Source organism: Xenia sp. Carnegie-2017, unplaced genomic scaffold (genome assembly GCF_021976095.1).
Source record: "Xenia sp. Carnegie-2017 unplaced genomic scaffold, XeniaSp_v1 HiC_scaffold_9, whole genome shotgun sequence".
Classification (NCBI taxonomy): Eukaryota; Metazoa; Cnidaria; class Anthozoa; order Malacalcyonacea; family Xeniidae; genus Xenia; species Xenia sp. Carnegie-2017.
This window is the reverse complement of record NW_025813559.1, coordinates 53,229-68,802: the sequence shown is the minus strand read 5'-3', so window position 1 is coordinate 68,802 and position 15,574 is coordinate 53,229. Positions and strand designations below refer to the sequence as shown.

General features: G+C 34.5%; 3 long non-coding RNA genes across 5 annotated transcripts; all 3 read right to left on the bottom strand.

The window, feature by feature from the left end:
* Nucleotides 1–944: 944 nt before the first annotated feature.
* On the bottom strand, nt 945–14,878 carry LOC124459385. Of its 2 annotated transcripts, XR_006953604.1 has the most exons (4): nt 1,820–2,064; nt 1,684–1,751; nt 1,330–1,492; nt 945–1,241 (listed from the first exon to the last, which is right to left on the bottom strand). It is a non-coding gene; the product is annotated as an uncharacterized LOC124459385 (long non-coding RNA). The 2 variants fall into 2 exon arrangements; XR_006953605.1 differs by lacking the exons at nt 1,684–1,751; nt 1,820–2,064 and adding an exon at nt 14,866–14,878.
* On the bottom strand, nt 5,185–10,031 carry LOC124459382. Of its 2 annotated transcripts, none has more exons than XR_006953602.1 (5): nt 9,919–10,031; nt 9,070–9,288; nt 6,250–6,366; nt 5,739–5,882; nt 5,185–5,504 (listed from the first exon to the last, which is right to left on the bottom strand). It is a non-coding gene; the product is annotated as an uncharacterized LOC124459382 (long non-coding RNA). The 2 variants fall into 2 exon arrangements; XR_006953601.1 differs by having other exon boundaries at nt 6,250–6,339.
* On the bottom strand, nt 10,285–12,103 carry LOC124459378. Its single transcript, XR_006953593.1, has 4 exons — nt 12,028–12,103; nt 11,203–11,289; nt 10,972–11,086; nt 10,285–10,420 (listed from the first exon to the last, which is right to left on the bottom strand). It is a non-coding gene; the product is annotated as an uncharacterized LOC124459378 (long non-coding RNA).
* Nucleotides 14,879–15,574: the final 696 nt, after the last annotated feature.

Genomic DNA, 15,574 nt, shown 5'->3' with positions numbered 1-15,574 from the left:
AAGCGCTCAAATACTGGCAAATCGCATCGACAAAATATCTATAACAAATTCAACTAAAACATACAAATGAATGTAGTATGAAAGTAAAATACCTTTTCAGCATTTAAATCCATCAAATGGTTGCCCCAAAGTCCACACAAATACAAGGAAAAATAAACGCAAATATCAATGTATTGAAGAAATTGTGTTGTTTCTCATTTGTTGACCAGAAAATAGTCGTATGTCACTCGTATGTACTCGTATGTTACTCGTATGTACTTGTATGTTTCTCGTATGTACTTGTATGTTACTCGTATGTTACTCGTATGTACTCGTGTGTTACTCGTATGTACTCGTATGTACTCGTGTGGTGTTTTAGTCACGATCATGATTAAACATGGCGAGTAAACCATGCATCATATTGTATTGGTTGTATTGCAAAAAATTGATTTGCGCTAGACTCAGGTTACAATTATCTCTCAGGTTACAATTAATAAGGCGAATGAGCTTCACAAAAGCAGTCTAAAAGAAAGTGACACAAATCAAACAAGAAATCATGCCGTTTTTATTTCAACCTAAAGAACAAAATCAGAATTGTGAATTGTCTTAAAATATTTAAGCAAACAAAACTTTAAGCTTTTGACAAATATGAAACATTTTCAATAGGAACCATATGTCTTTTCAAAGTTAAAAAACTTTTCAAGGTTAAAATCTGTTCAAATGTCCACAATGTTTACATCAACCATGTGGCTTTTTACAGAATCATATTTTACAAAATCAAATTTAAGCTCCGGTTAACATGATTTAATTGTTATTGGCCGAGTTCTAAATGACAATATGCAAATTTTTGTAAAATGAGCTTTGAAAACTGTTCATCCAATTATCCCATTTTGAAATTAGCATAATTATACATACATACAGTGTTACTTCTTGCATCTACTTCTATAAATTGATTTATATGACAATTTGAAAATAAAAGATGACACAATTAGCTTGTCTTTATGCAATGACAAAGTATACGAGTTGTTGCGGTTTCTTGCTGTATTTTTATTTTACCATTCATTATTGTATTGTTTATGGCAGATGATAAATGATGGAAAACACGCAATAGCAGTTTCCAAACTGTTTTACCTTACTTGGTGGAGGGGCAGCACTTCCCTTGCGATAGTAACTCCTAGTAAATAAGTAATAATGAGCAAAGTACATACAACATGTGGCTTTCAGCTTCGTAAACATTATCTTCGTTTGTGGCGTTGACAAAACTACAATGAGAATTTCTTGTTTTAAAGTAATATTATTACTCTATAAATCTATTTATTGAGGCTTAAATAATCGCAATGATTGTACTACCTTGAAGCAATTGAATGAAAATTGATGAGAGACTTGCGGCTTCTTGCGAGATGCGTTCCCTTGCTGCAGAGTATTTGTCCTTTGTTGCATATTTCAAATGGTTTTGAATAAACGGAACTTTTAATGAACTGAACCAGCAGCCGGTGGAAATGTCGAAGAAAATCTTCCACCAACAATAATTAAATACAATAGATTTTTATGAGATGACTTTTATCACAATATCTTTTTAGACGTATTCCTGAAGCTAGCAAACGTGAAAATCAAGTTGTTGGTGATTATATCTGCTAAATATGATTGAAGAAAAACATCGAGCCAAGAATCATCTAAAGATATAGAAAAATAACATAAACTTACCACATCGCTTTCAATTTCATTGATAATGGCTTCTTCACCAAAATTCAACGAACGAATTTTGACCTTGCCTAAATGTAAAAGGAGTAATGTTACAAAAGAAGCAAAACGAGAAATGTCCGACGTCAATATAACTCACATTCCAAATATACTTTCCACGTTTTTCAGCGAAAGCCGCGTGTCGCTCTTTCTTGTCTTCATCTTATCAGGCGAACATTAATAATAGTTTTGAAAACAGCAATTCTTGGTTTTCATGTGTGTCTTAAGGGAATAACAAACAAAGAAAGGGCATCCACCAATAATTAAATACAATAGATTTTTATGCTTTGCGTAACGAGGATTTCAATATTATAGTGAGACCATGCGTAGTGATGTCAGAAGCGCTTAGTTAAGAATGTTTTTTCACATTATTGACAAAAATTATGTATATTAATGTGACGATACAAAAACTGACTTTGACCAAGCCAAAATGAAATTGACCTTTCGTCTTGAACGAAAACATTTCGGCCGTTATTTTGAGAACCAAAGAATGGGTCGAGGACGTTTGTTATATGAATTTTTAAATTGACGGCATTCATGCTGTGATGATGAAAAGAGTTTTGAATTTAAACGAGGATGTTAAAGGAGGAGGTTAATGGTGTTAGGAGGATGTTAAACAAGAAACCAACTTTCGTCCAGCATCAATATGACAGGGTTAATTGAAAGTGGACTGGGACAGATAGTAGATGTGACGTCCTTTGCATAACCCATGATCTTTGGAAAGAGGTACGAACATTGAGCTCTATAATAACTGGAGGGGAAACGTCAACCAAATTACTATAAATTATTAGCGCGCGGCCGCGTGGTCAAAAACATGGCGGATTTTGGTTGTCAAAGTCAGCGGAAAGACGCGGGCTCATAAAATGAAATTTTTTTCGCCCACCCGGATTTGACAACCACAATTGCGATTATATAAAATTTCAATGCGAAGCACAAAACTTTAGAAATTTTATTTTAAAACATGCTGCAAACTTGTTTGGTGTACGGATGCTGAAGTAATGCCAGAAAAGAAAACATTTCATGACACCGGTGAGCAACGTAAGATTGTTTACCATTTAAAGTGTTCAGTGTTTTGTTTTAAGTCAATACTTGAAGTGTGATGGTATATATTTTGTGAATGTTTTTACTTCTAAGTTATAATTTAAGTTATGTATATCCAGTCTTATTTGTTCTTTACTTAATCGCTTGCCAGACGAGGCAAAGCAACCAATTCTTATCGAGATACGCATGTCTTAAAACTCCTTGTTTCAACTGACTTTACCTCCAAGAAATAGAGGATTTTTTCATGATATTTTTCTGAAAACATGAAGCAAATATTAAGAACAGAGCTGTATTGAAATCAAATGCAGTGCAGGATTAATTAATGAACTTTTTGGTGCATGTCGTACAATAAAAAATACCTGTATTAAACAGCTAGCCTGGACAATTTGACAGATTATGAACAATCATGATGATGGTGTTTAAGGGTTTGCTTTATGCTAAAAGTTTTATAAATGCCATCGGGTGTTTCTGTAAGTGAATTGTTTGTTATAGTAAACAGGTTAGTACATCAAAATCAAGATAAAAACTACTTTGTTCAATAATATGCCAAATTATGCTCCTACCTTGAAATATTTGCTCAAGAAAAGCTAATGATGACATGCATGAAACATTAAATATAGTACTGCATCATCTGTCAAAATCCATACGTTTTTCAATTTCAGGTGATTAAAATTCACATAAGATGCATTGGTTGCAATGAAGTTGAATGTGTAAGAAGCAAAATTGATGGCATAGAACTTTTTATGTCTTTTGAAGAATTACGATATCATTTAAACGATATCATTTAGTAGCAATGTAGTAAAAGAAGTGATATCTGTCTTCAACATGAGACTTTTCTAATTATGTATAGTTTCTTTGTACAAAATACTATTTTAGAAAACTTGATTTTTTAAGTCATTCACTGATATTTTTTACCAAAAGACAAAAAGAAAAATTCAAAGGCATAATGTAAAATTCAAAAGTTTGTCAAGTTGTTTGAACCTAGAAAAAATTAGTATAGGTACTAGTAATTTGTAAGGACACAAGAGAAAATAGTGCAAGAAGGTTAGCATTTTTGAGAATTAATATGTTCTTCTTGACATACATTACACAAGGCCATAATATTATAAATAATGACTGTACAATAACAATTATACAACATGCTAAAAATCTTCACCTACATTATAATTATTTAAACAGGTTTGTCTTCATGCAGCAATAAGAAAAGTGTTATGTCAGAGAAACCAATCAACTCTTTTAACTATATAATCAACTCTTTTAACTAAGCGCTTCCGACATCACTACGCACGGTCTCATTATAATATTGAAATCCTCATTACCCAAAGCTGACCACGACACACTTTACGAGAACGGAATCGTAACCTTCAATGCAACAAGCCCCTAGCCAGCATATACTTACTAGAGAAAGCATAGTTTTTACTTATGTAAAAAATTGACGCTCAATATTGCAAAAACATATTGAAAGGAAAGCCGAATAATAAATTATTATGGGAAAACTGAAAATGTTACCGATACATAGGTATTTTTGAAAATCATTGTCCGTTGCCTGGCCGTTATTTTGAGCCCTGTTCTTTTTGCTTAGTTAACTCAATTTTTAACAAGGTATTGTTATCTTAATGCAGTTAAAAGGTAAGGTATGATTGTCACACATTTCTTATTAATTTGCACTCAGGCGAATGAGATGTTACTCGTTGGAAAAGAAACTGACTGCGGTCGAAGCTTGTAACTACGGTTTGGTAACAGAAGTTATTCCTCAAGCCGAAATTGAAAAAGAAATCAACAACAGAATGAAATACATGGCTGCGTTGCCGCCGAAGGTAGCACAAATCTGGACTTTACCGTTATTGCTTCGTTTCATTTAACCATACAATGCTTCTCTCCATTGCAGTCGCTCTCATTGTCCAAGAAATTATGTTGCTCAGTTGAGCTGGAGAAACTTCACGATGTGAATAATAAAGAATGCGAAGTGCTTGCTCAAAATGGCTCTCGGAGGAATGCGCGCAAGCAGTGATGACTTTTACAACGCAAATCAAAAATGTAGTTGAAACATTAAGTTGATTCTGGTTTATGAAATGTTCGATGCATTTTCTTTCTGTGTATGTTATCCAGTTTGATAAAAACCATTTCCACCAAAGTGTTAAGCGTACAAAAGCATCTGCGCAAACATCTACTTGATGTCACGTGACAACATGTTAATTAATGACACTTATTTTTAAACAACTGCATCAATTTTCAACAAATGCGCAAGAAAATAAGGTTATCGCGACTAAGAAGTCCGTTACGCCAGCAGTAAACACTGAAGTCTCAATGACTTGAACGATACAGAACGAGTGTTCGAAATTTTCCAGCAAAGTTTTTGCTATGTTTTGGAACTTGATTCAAAACGCAATTTTTCCTCCAAAGTAAAGATTTTAAAAATCGTGGTTAAATGAACGAATATGTTTTGTTATTCAACTCAAGTTACGAATGATTTACACCAACAACGCTACAAATTCCGCTGCGTAAAGGTTACAAACGGATCATTGGGGGACACAATATCCTATATGTACAACAAATATTTGCACGCGCTATAAGTCCGATCGCAAGTATACCTGGATGGTAAGCCATTCCTGTAAGCTCGTCCACCATCTTCTTACGATGCCATGTTGCTGATGTACTTTTGAAACAAATCGCGTTCCTCGTGATTTTTATCCTCAAGTTCTTGTATATTACCGTTGACCATCAACGTCTGTTTCTCGAAGGCACTACAATATTAAATATGCTGCTTTACTATTTGCTGACATGGGATTTTTTTCAAAGTTCGAAACTGTAAATGTTTTCATCATCTTCGACGTGAACGTCCATGAATAACAATAGAAATCTATTGCATTTTCAAAGGTCCCGTGTCCTCTCTCTAGTTGCTAAGCTCCGCCCACCCCCTTCCTCTCCTTTCCAATAGTGCCCAATCTCTCTCCCTCGTAAAAAATAGACACACAAACCTGTCTAGAAACTAGTGAAGATCTCGCCAAAAGTGAATTGAGCTCCTCCTCGAAATGTTTGAAAGATAAAATTTCTGCGACAATTCCGCGTTCCTTTGCCATGTCGCAGTCGAGTTTCGTGTTTCATAGAATAACAGACATTGCCTGATTTAAAGGAAATTCACCGTAAGACAAAATGAATTTTTTTTAAAGCATCTCGGTTCTTTTATAAAAACAACAATTATGCTTCACGATACACTTTTTTTAAGGTGGGTGGGGGGGGGGTTAGGGATAGGGAGTAAAGAATTTTGGGGAACTTAGATAAAGCTATTCGTAGTTTTAATTACTTTTCAATCTCACAGTTAATTTTTAACACCTCAGAACATAACACATCCTCTCAGGTTCAAGAAAAGAAAACATTTTAATGTTTATATAAAGTGATCAATAGGCGTGGATACAACTCAAATACATAACATGGCAAAATATGACCTAGTGCCCAGTTCTCCGTTTAATATAAACAAGTCACGTTTACCTGTGAATGACCAAATAAATTAGGTACAGTTAGAGAGCAACATCCAACTGGAGGATGACCCAACTCCACAAACTTCGTTTGAAAAGTTGCCTTTAAAAAACACGACGAATACGTCAACTGAAATAAAAATTACGTAATGTTGTACTGAGGAGTCACTAGGAGTCACTAAGATCAGTTCTTACCAAACTGGAAACATTGGTCTATAAACAAGAAGAAGCGTTATGAATACGTTCCGCTTTCGCGCATGTATATTTACTTTTCATAATTGGAAAGGTCGTCGTTTAATTAGATTCGTGCTCAGTTACAATTGGTTTTTTCTATGAAATTAGATTGTCCCCCCGCTATATAATTTGAATTAGAATTTTAGCAAATTGTGAAGTTGTTTCAAAGTAGTTTGCCACCTACTTCGAACTGCTGAGCACAAAGTAATTTTGCTAACTCGCAATGACTGTTCATGCGTCTATTTCTATAATACTATAGTTCATGCGACTTAAACGATCTCATGACACCGTTGAAATAAATGAAATGGTAATCGAGTTCCATCGGTTCTAATCGCTAATAAAGCGCTCGCAAGAAAAATGTTTCGTTTGATCATAGTGTGTGTGTGTCATCGTGGGGTAACTTCATATGCTGAAAAGACAGTTAAATTTTCCATGCACCTAACTCCCAAAGACTATAGCTAATGTGTCTATTTCACAAAGACTTTAGTTCATGCACCTAAAGGCTATAAAATCTATATATATGTATATTGTTCGTGCATCTTAACAATATAGTTCATGTACCTAACTCCCAAAGACTATAGTTCACAAACTTAACTTTCAAAGAATATCTTTCACACACCCAACTTCAAAGACTAAACTCCCAAAATTCTTCTTCATGCACCTAAACTCGGAACGACTATAGTTCATACACCTAACTCCCAAAGACTATATTTCACGCACGTAACTCGCAAAGACTATAAGATCATGCGTCTATTTCCCAAAGAGTTTAGTTCATGCAACTAACACCAAAGAAAATAGTTAATGTATCTAATTACCAAAGACTATAGTTCATGCACCTTACTCCGAAGGACTATAGTTCATGAAAGAGCTCCCAAAGACTATAGTTCATGCACCTAACATCCAAAGACTATAGTTAAAGCACTTAAATTCCAAAACTTATATTTCACGCACCTAAATCTCAAAGATTGTTCATGCGTTTATTTCCCACTTATTGAACTCACTTGATTGGTGAATTGTATTTTCCCATGTTTTCAAAAACTTTCTTAAAGGTCGTACATTCCAATTCTTGTTCTTAATTCCAGGATCACATACATATGAACTATTGACCAGACAAAATCATGATATCTAATTACAATGTGACATCACTCTTCACATCCATACCATTAGACATAGCCAAACAACACAACTAGACAAATAAAATCCTAGACTTACTCAACCTTTGCCTCTCCACTGAATTCTTCTTCTAAAACTCATACTATAGACAACTTTCAGCGAATCAATGGGGTCACCACTATACACCTTCCTCGCAAAAGCTGTCGTGCAAAACCTCGAAACACAATCAGTCACCAACAGCACAGATGAAACAGACAGACTATGGAATAGATATAAAGACGATATCTTTGCCATAGTCAAGAAAGCCAAAACTGGACAAATGCTACACACCATAAAAATACTACAAAGAAGATAACCTTCACTAAAGACAAAAAAACACAACAAGACTAAACAAACAAGTATACGGCATAAATACCCTTACAGACCAAATACTTGATTTCAACCGTAATCATTCCACACAACACAAAATAAGCAACATTCGAACACTTTTCAACAGAATTAACACTCACTGCAGCACAGAAGAAGCCAAAAAACAGAACGCAACTACTTGTTCTCATTTATAAAAACTAGTTACCCTATAGAAACTTTATAGACGAAACTATAAGCAAAATCAGTCAGAACTTTACTACTAACGGACACCTCCCGAAAGCAGACACTGCTATTAGGTCCCTGCCAATACTCTTACTATTAACTTATTTACAACCTCTCATAAGCAGACACCAAAACAATCTTCAAACAATTCTGTAGTGTTTATGGTGTTTCGAAAGTTCACTTTTAGGGTGGTCATGGGAGAAAAATTTACATGAGTTTAATATTTACTGAGGAAATTACCATACACCAGCTATGGTCAAATGGCAATTTTGCACAAATTAACAAATATTCGTGGCAGAGATTGAATTTTTATATTTTCGTTGTTTCAAGAAATTTACATTGTTTTTGCTGGCATACGATAGAACATATTTCGCATACCTTCCTCCTAAACCCACTTTCCGTCATATTTTGCCGTTTAGTGTGCATTTCATAGCCGAATCTTATAACTTAGATATTTCATACAGGGACAATCCTTCACCATTGATAAGTGTCGTCGCTTTTGTGCTCGATAAATCCCGCTTCGAAAAAAATATAGATATGACGATATATTTTCGGATATTTTTCGGGGGTTTTTGTAGTGTTGTTCGCAATGATTCATAAATAGATCAAATTGAACCTTAGCCGACAATTACCCCGCACGTGTGATTGGGTCAAGATTGTCTGTCTAATACATTGTATACAGAACCATTTAAAAACCGCTATAAAGCTATTAAAACCAACAAAACACAATTAAAAACTATGTATAATAACTATATATATCGTAACAACGAATATTTTCATATTTTTCGATATTTTCGGTACATCGATATATCGATATACCGAAAAACCAATATCGATAAACCGATATTTAAAACCCCGATATTTATCGATAATTCGATATGTCGCAACAGCCTACCTCGCAAGAGCCTTTATCGTCGTAAACATGCTTGGACTCATTCATGTTTTCAGTGGTTGACGAGTCCTCATCCAAAACTCTCGAGCGTATGCTAGGTGCTTCAACTACGTTCAATTTCATCAAGCTATCTTCAACCTGGCGTCGTTGTTTCTCTTCTGCCATGCTTGATTTTGTTTCAATGTTGGAAGTTTCATTTTCAAGCAGTTCTTCTACCTCGATCTACGAATTATAATATCTGTCATAAATATTAAAGCAGTTTGTTTATGTAGAAAATATGCAGACACAAAGTTATGAAGAGAAATAAAAACATCTTTAACATTGTCACGGATATTACGAGGGGCATAACAAAGTGTTGATGAGTTTGACTAATTCTACGTTTATAAGAAACTTTTAAACAATTCTAACCCTAACCTTAACACTTACACTAACCATAATCTAACCCTGACCTAATCCATACCCTAACCATTGAACCAATGTATGAACTGTAGTCAATTGTAGTCACATTATAAAGCCTACTTCCTATTGTTTTTGGAGTTCAATGTGCATTCTAATCTTTCGTTTCAAATCCGCATTTTATTCTTGTAATCTTGTAGCCCATATTCTTGCAAGCATTTCTCAAATGGATATTTCACCAAACAAAAATTTGTCACAGTCTGTTACGGGTCTTGCAGCTGACATATGAAATGTTTGTAAGTGTGGCATATAGTTAATAGCATACAACACCACAAAATTCTAGACAGATGTTCGATCTTCCACACCAAATGTCCACACCCATTTATGTGCACTGTAACCAAGGTTTGTTTCATCGCTGTAGTATACTACATAAATATATAGTTAAAATATCTTTACCTTCCTCTGCACAACAAAGTTTTTCTTGTATCAACGCACACAGCCTCCTACTAGCTCAAGAAACAAGCCAAAATATGAAAGAGAAGCGATCTCGTTTGAGTGAAAACTTGATGGTAAAAGTTGAAAAGTTGCTGATGGTTATCGCCATAAATTACCAATGGAAGAATTTACCACCACGATAAAATCAATATTACCACCACTGATAAAGTATTAGTGACCAATGCCGCCAGTTTGCCAGTGACCAGTGGCATGTACGCGTACCTATTTTTCTATAATTGCGACGCATCATGGGATTTACATTCAAATTTATTTTTGTGAGTAAATTCATTTTATCTTTACCATAAAATGTTGTTTTACTTCAAAATCTTCGCTTGTCAGACTTCGTGAGCTGACTAAATCTCGCAAGCGTTCGATCACGGCCATGACCGATTTTTCACCGAGTACTTTGTTGTCACGTGTTCTGACGTTGACCGTGTCTGAGACCGTCTCTTTTCACCAACAACTGTTTAAAAACAACATAAAACCATTTAACCAATCGCATTTAGTAATAAAATGAACATCTATTTTGCTTTTAAAATAGACAACACTTAAAAGACAATGAACACAAAACAAACAAACACAAACAACAAACAATCCAACAACAGCAAACGATAATACCTTACATTTTACAACTCGCACATCAACTGACTACCAAGAACAACGAGTACTGACAAGTGAGCATCACAATGCACAACATTACAAACAGCACTGACTATAGACAACGACTTACGTTAGAAAGTAGGTTAACAAACTCAAAACAAAAATCATTGAACAGAATACAAATATCAGCACCTTATAAACGGCTTACAAGCGAACAATTAATAAGTATACCACACAAACTAAAACATCCACATATTTTCCTCTCTGTCATGACGTCTAGAGAACAAATACGGCGAACCTGACTAATGTTGTGGAAACGTCAGTAAACTCTGAACACCAACAGTGGTTCCAAACCATTTTAATTTCTATTTATTTGTACAGTAAATAAAAATAATTTAAAAGACTTATTCATACCAAGAATGAAGTTGTACTGTGAAAGTTGTGCATTGCGAACTTTCTTATTTAGTGTTGATCCGTGATCCAAGTCTGTATCAACACGATAACCAGCTGCATGGAACTTCTTTTGAATCTAAACATGACCAAAATGTCAATAAAAAAAGGACAAAAATTCCAATTCATAAAATAGCAACAATTTGTCCATAGCTGAGTTTGCATTAGCCTGTGCAAGTTCGATCTAAGGCTTACCAAATTAAATTTACCGGTTCGGCATAATCATCATATTTACTACTGACAGGAATTACTACAACTTGATGGGGAGAAAGCCATAAAATCCTAGAAAATAACAGAAAATGCAGTGCGTCAAAATTTTGAAATAAAGTAAAGTAGAGTAAAAATGATAAAAAATTTCCAAACAATTAAGAAACTTTGTATCATTTTAATTTAACATTTTAAGGACATTTCATTTGCTTTAAGCTCTGGCATGAGCCAAGAAAACACTCACCATTTTCCACCAAAGCTTTCAGCAAGAATAGCAATCATTTTTCAACTGAACCTACAATAGCTCGATGAATAATAACAGGATGTAATTTTATATCTCCTTCACCACTGTCAATAGAGTAATAGAATATTGATAAATTACTAAATTGTTACAATTTGTAAAGATCTACAATTTCATGGAAACTTAAACTGTGCCGTAATCCTCTGACTATAATACACAGGCTTACATATGTTTGTGAGCCATTATCAATGATATTTACATGGGGATGGATGCACAGGGATACATGCATGGACTATTAACTATTATATTGCAATTATCTGTTAACATTGCAATATTAAATGTAACTATATACTTATATGGGTGGGTTTGTTTATGCGAGTTTGAATGCAGGTGGGACTTTCAGTGTTCAGCAATGTAGCAGGCTGCATATAAGTATATAGTATATATAAGCATATAAATATATAACAATAGGTTTCTATAGAAACAAATAATCATGTCACTGTTGGTTAAATAAATTAAGTATCAAGACCGTAGTGAGGTTATTCAACGAAAAGCTTACTGGCAAAACTTACCTAGCGTGAGGTTGAATCTCTCAGGAAGTTGGAAATCCAGTTCAATTGTTGCACATTGATGAGACCATCTCATAGCATCAAAATTTTTATATTAATCTATAAATTGTGATAGCAATGAAATTATAAATTCACAATGGTATACATCTGTAAACATAGAAAGCTTCATCCCCATCCCCAGGATTTATCTGCCGTTTTGACCAAAATTATTCAAAGCTTCCATCAGTTTCTAATGAAGCATAAAACAAACTCATTTAGTTAAACAATTAAAAATATTATCAATCATTAAACATTTTCGATATTTATGACAAGACAGCTAAAAAACATTGTAAAGACTGCATTTATGTTCGCTGTGAACAAATTTCCTCCCTTTTTGGGAGGTAAACAAACCAATCTGTATGTCAAATCAACAAATGAAAACATTCTATATTTTATTTCATTCTTGAATAACTGTCTATATCTTTGATATCCATAAAGAGGAATTGCACACGATGAAACAAATGTAACTTGATTAAATAGTTCAATGGTTTCAACCATTGAGTTGTAATGTTTGAAATGTTCAAGGTTAGAAGCCATCTTGATTTCAGCAAGCGGAGACTGAAACGAGTTAATATTTTAGTTGCAATATTAACAAATACTAAATAAAATCAATTACAAGAAAACAAAAACAATGATGAACCAAAATTGTTAAAGAACATATTTTAAGTAAAACGACTCATGCAAGGTAACTCAAATGTTCAACTTATGATGGTGAAAATATAAAAAACATGGAGATAAAATAAAGCATGACAATCAATAGATCTTCACTTAGGTAATAATAGCTGCAGATCCAAATTTATAAACAGTGTGTGAAGCACTGACTAAAACATTTTGGCAATCAAATGCACTTGAAAGCCCTGGCAGGTTAGCTAAAGTCCCTCGGTGCTACAAGTCTTGTGACTTTTACTACAAAATCTCCCTCGGCTTTCAAGTACATTTAATCACTAAGTTACCTCACTACCGTGCATCGTTTTACTTATAAAAATATTGCACACGCTAGCTAAAATGTAGATCCCATTAACTACATACATGTATGGTCTTATATGAGCCAGTTTTAAATACTCAAAGAATATTTAGGCAATCAGAGAGTAAAATATTTTTACCTTACTCTGAACAAAACAGTTTTTCTTGTGAGTCTTTTTATCGCAGGGATACGTCGGTATAAAATTCTTATCACCAAAATGTTTCAAATTCCAAATTGGTGAAGTGTTGACTGTGTAGTAAGCTGGTCGATACAACTCATACGCAACGCATCGATTTGCTGTTTAAAATCATGATAGAACTCATGCAGATAGATTGGTTTCACATAGCCAGAATAACAACCAATAACTGTTAGCTTCCAGAGCAATTCAGTGAATTCACCACAAATGTCAGTCTGCTACGTGAAGATAGTTCTCTTGCATATGCCTCAAGTCTTTTTTTACGCTTCCGAATTGCATCCTTGAACGCCTTATTTTATACAGTTCAGCCAACATTTACCTATTCTTGCCATAAAATGATTAAGTGTGCTCCAAGTTGACTGAAAATAAAATTGTTCAGCATACGCCATTTTGAAAGCATGTCTATAATTATCCACTATCATCCATTGTAACCACTATCAACATCCTAATGTCATTGGTCAAAAATAGTCACATTTTTTATTTACTTTTGCCTTTCATTCATGTCATTTCTAGATATGAATTTTCTTATTCGTCCATAGTTCAATCAATAATAAAAAAATATTTATTGTAAATTTTATTATAGCAAATGAACGTGACGCCAAGAGTTTGTAAATTACATGCAATTTTTCGTCGTGGTATAGTGAACTATCTATCTCGACCTTATTTAAACCCAGTGAACTCTACAACAACTGGAAGGCTAAATTGGACGCCATCTTTGAAGCCTGCATGAGCGCCGCCATTGAAGGTACGGAGGCGAAATTGCCGAATTTTTTGCAAAAAACAGTGGTCTTCAAGCCAGCTTAATGTCTAAAAATCTTAAACAATGTTTGGAGATTGTTTTTTATCATTTATTGTACGAACATTTTTACTTGTTAAAACTTACATATTACTTGAAGTCGTTTCAGAAGTTCCTTTCTCTTAAATTTATTCTTAAGTTTATCATACATTACATTACAGATGTAAATTTTTTTTTTGGGTCTAAGGACATGAGAGTAGAAAACATTGAGGTGTAAAATAATCTCTAAACATGAAAGAAGATGCCGCTACTATGCTGGGGAAATGCCAGTAAATTTGATGATCAATTTTCACATGTTTTATACTTGTTGCGAGGTATGTCATTTTGTACGTTTTATGTAAATTTTCGTGAATTAAAAATACTGTGAAAAGTCCCAAATGGATTGCCAGCTGATGAAAAAATCATTTTACACCTTAATGATTTCTTCCTCTAAATTGTTTTCATCAGTTACCATGTTGGGGCAAAATTCCATACAGTGAAAAGAATTTCTGCTAATTTTATGCTTTGCTGAGCTTCGACACTCTCATGTACTCTCCCAACATGGCTTATATGACGTCAAAGAAAACACACTATAGCTACGGTTGAATGAAAACAGCCCCAAACATCATTAAATATTTGTTAAAATTGCGTATATATTATTACGAAACAGCGATTTTGTGCACGTTATGATGACAAATTTCCATATTGCATTGAAAAGCGTATTTCGAAAACATTTATCAAACGCTGACACTTGCTGGCATGGTGACCATGTTTAATTTAAATACATATGCATATTTTAAGCTGACAGTCGTTTCAAAACTACCGATGGATGTTATTTATTCATCACGGCATAAATGCTTTTCAAACAACATTATTATTCTAAAATCATTACTTAATAGAAATTTGTACAACATTATTCCAAAATAGGTGGCAGGAGCCTACTTTGAAATACTTTACCACAAAATTCGTTTTCTAAGTCAGAGAGCGAGGGAACTCTCTGACTTAGTAAGAATACGCCGAATTCAACAGAGTATATATGCTCTCTCAAAATCCAAGATTTCTTAAAAATCTAAAAGATAGCCAAAGAACAAATTAGCGACACAATAAAAACAAACACATAAACCTGAAAAAAGACTGAAGTCACTAAGCTACAAGTCAGTGAAACAAATAAAAAAATTTTTATACCTCATCTTGTTTTTCATCTTGTTTTCCATCAGCATGCTTCCCGTCTCTCCGTCAGCATCCTCTTCGTCGCTCCATCAGCATCCTCTTCGTCGCTCCATCAGCATCCTCTTCGTCGCTCCATCAGCATCCTCTTCGTTGCTTCATACGCATCCACCTCGTAACGCCATCAGCATCCTCCTCGGAGCGCCATCAGCATCCTCCTCGTAGGACCATCAGCATCCTCCTCAGACCATCAGCATCCTCTTCGTCGCTCCATCAGCATCTCTCGCTCCATCAGCATCTCGTCATCAGCATCCTCCTCGTAGCACCATCAGCATCCTCCTCGTAGCACCATCAGCATCCTCCTCGTAGCACCATCAGCATCCTCCTCGTAGCGCCATCAGCATCCTCC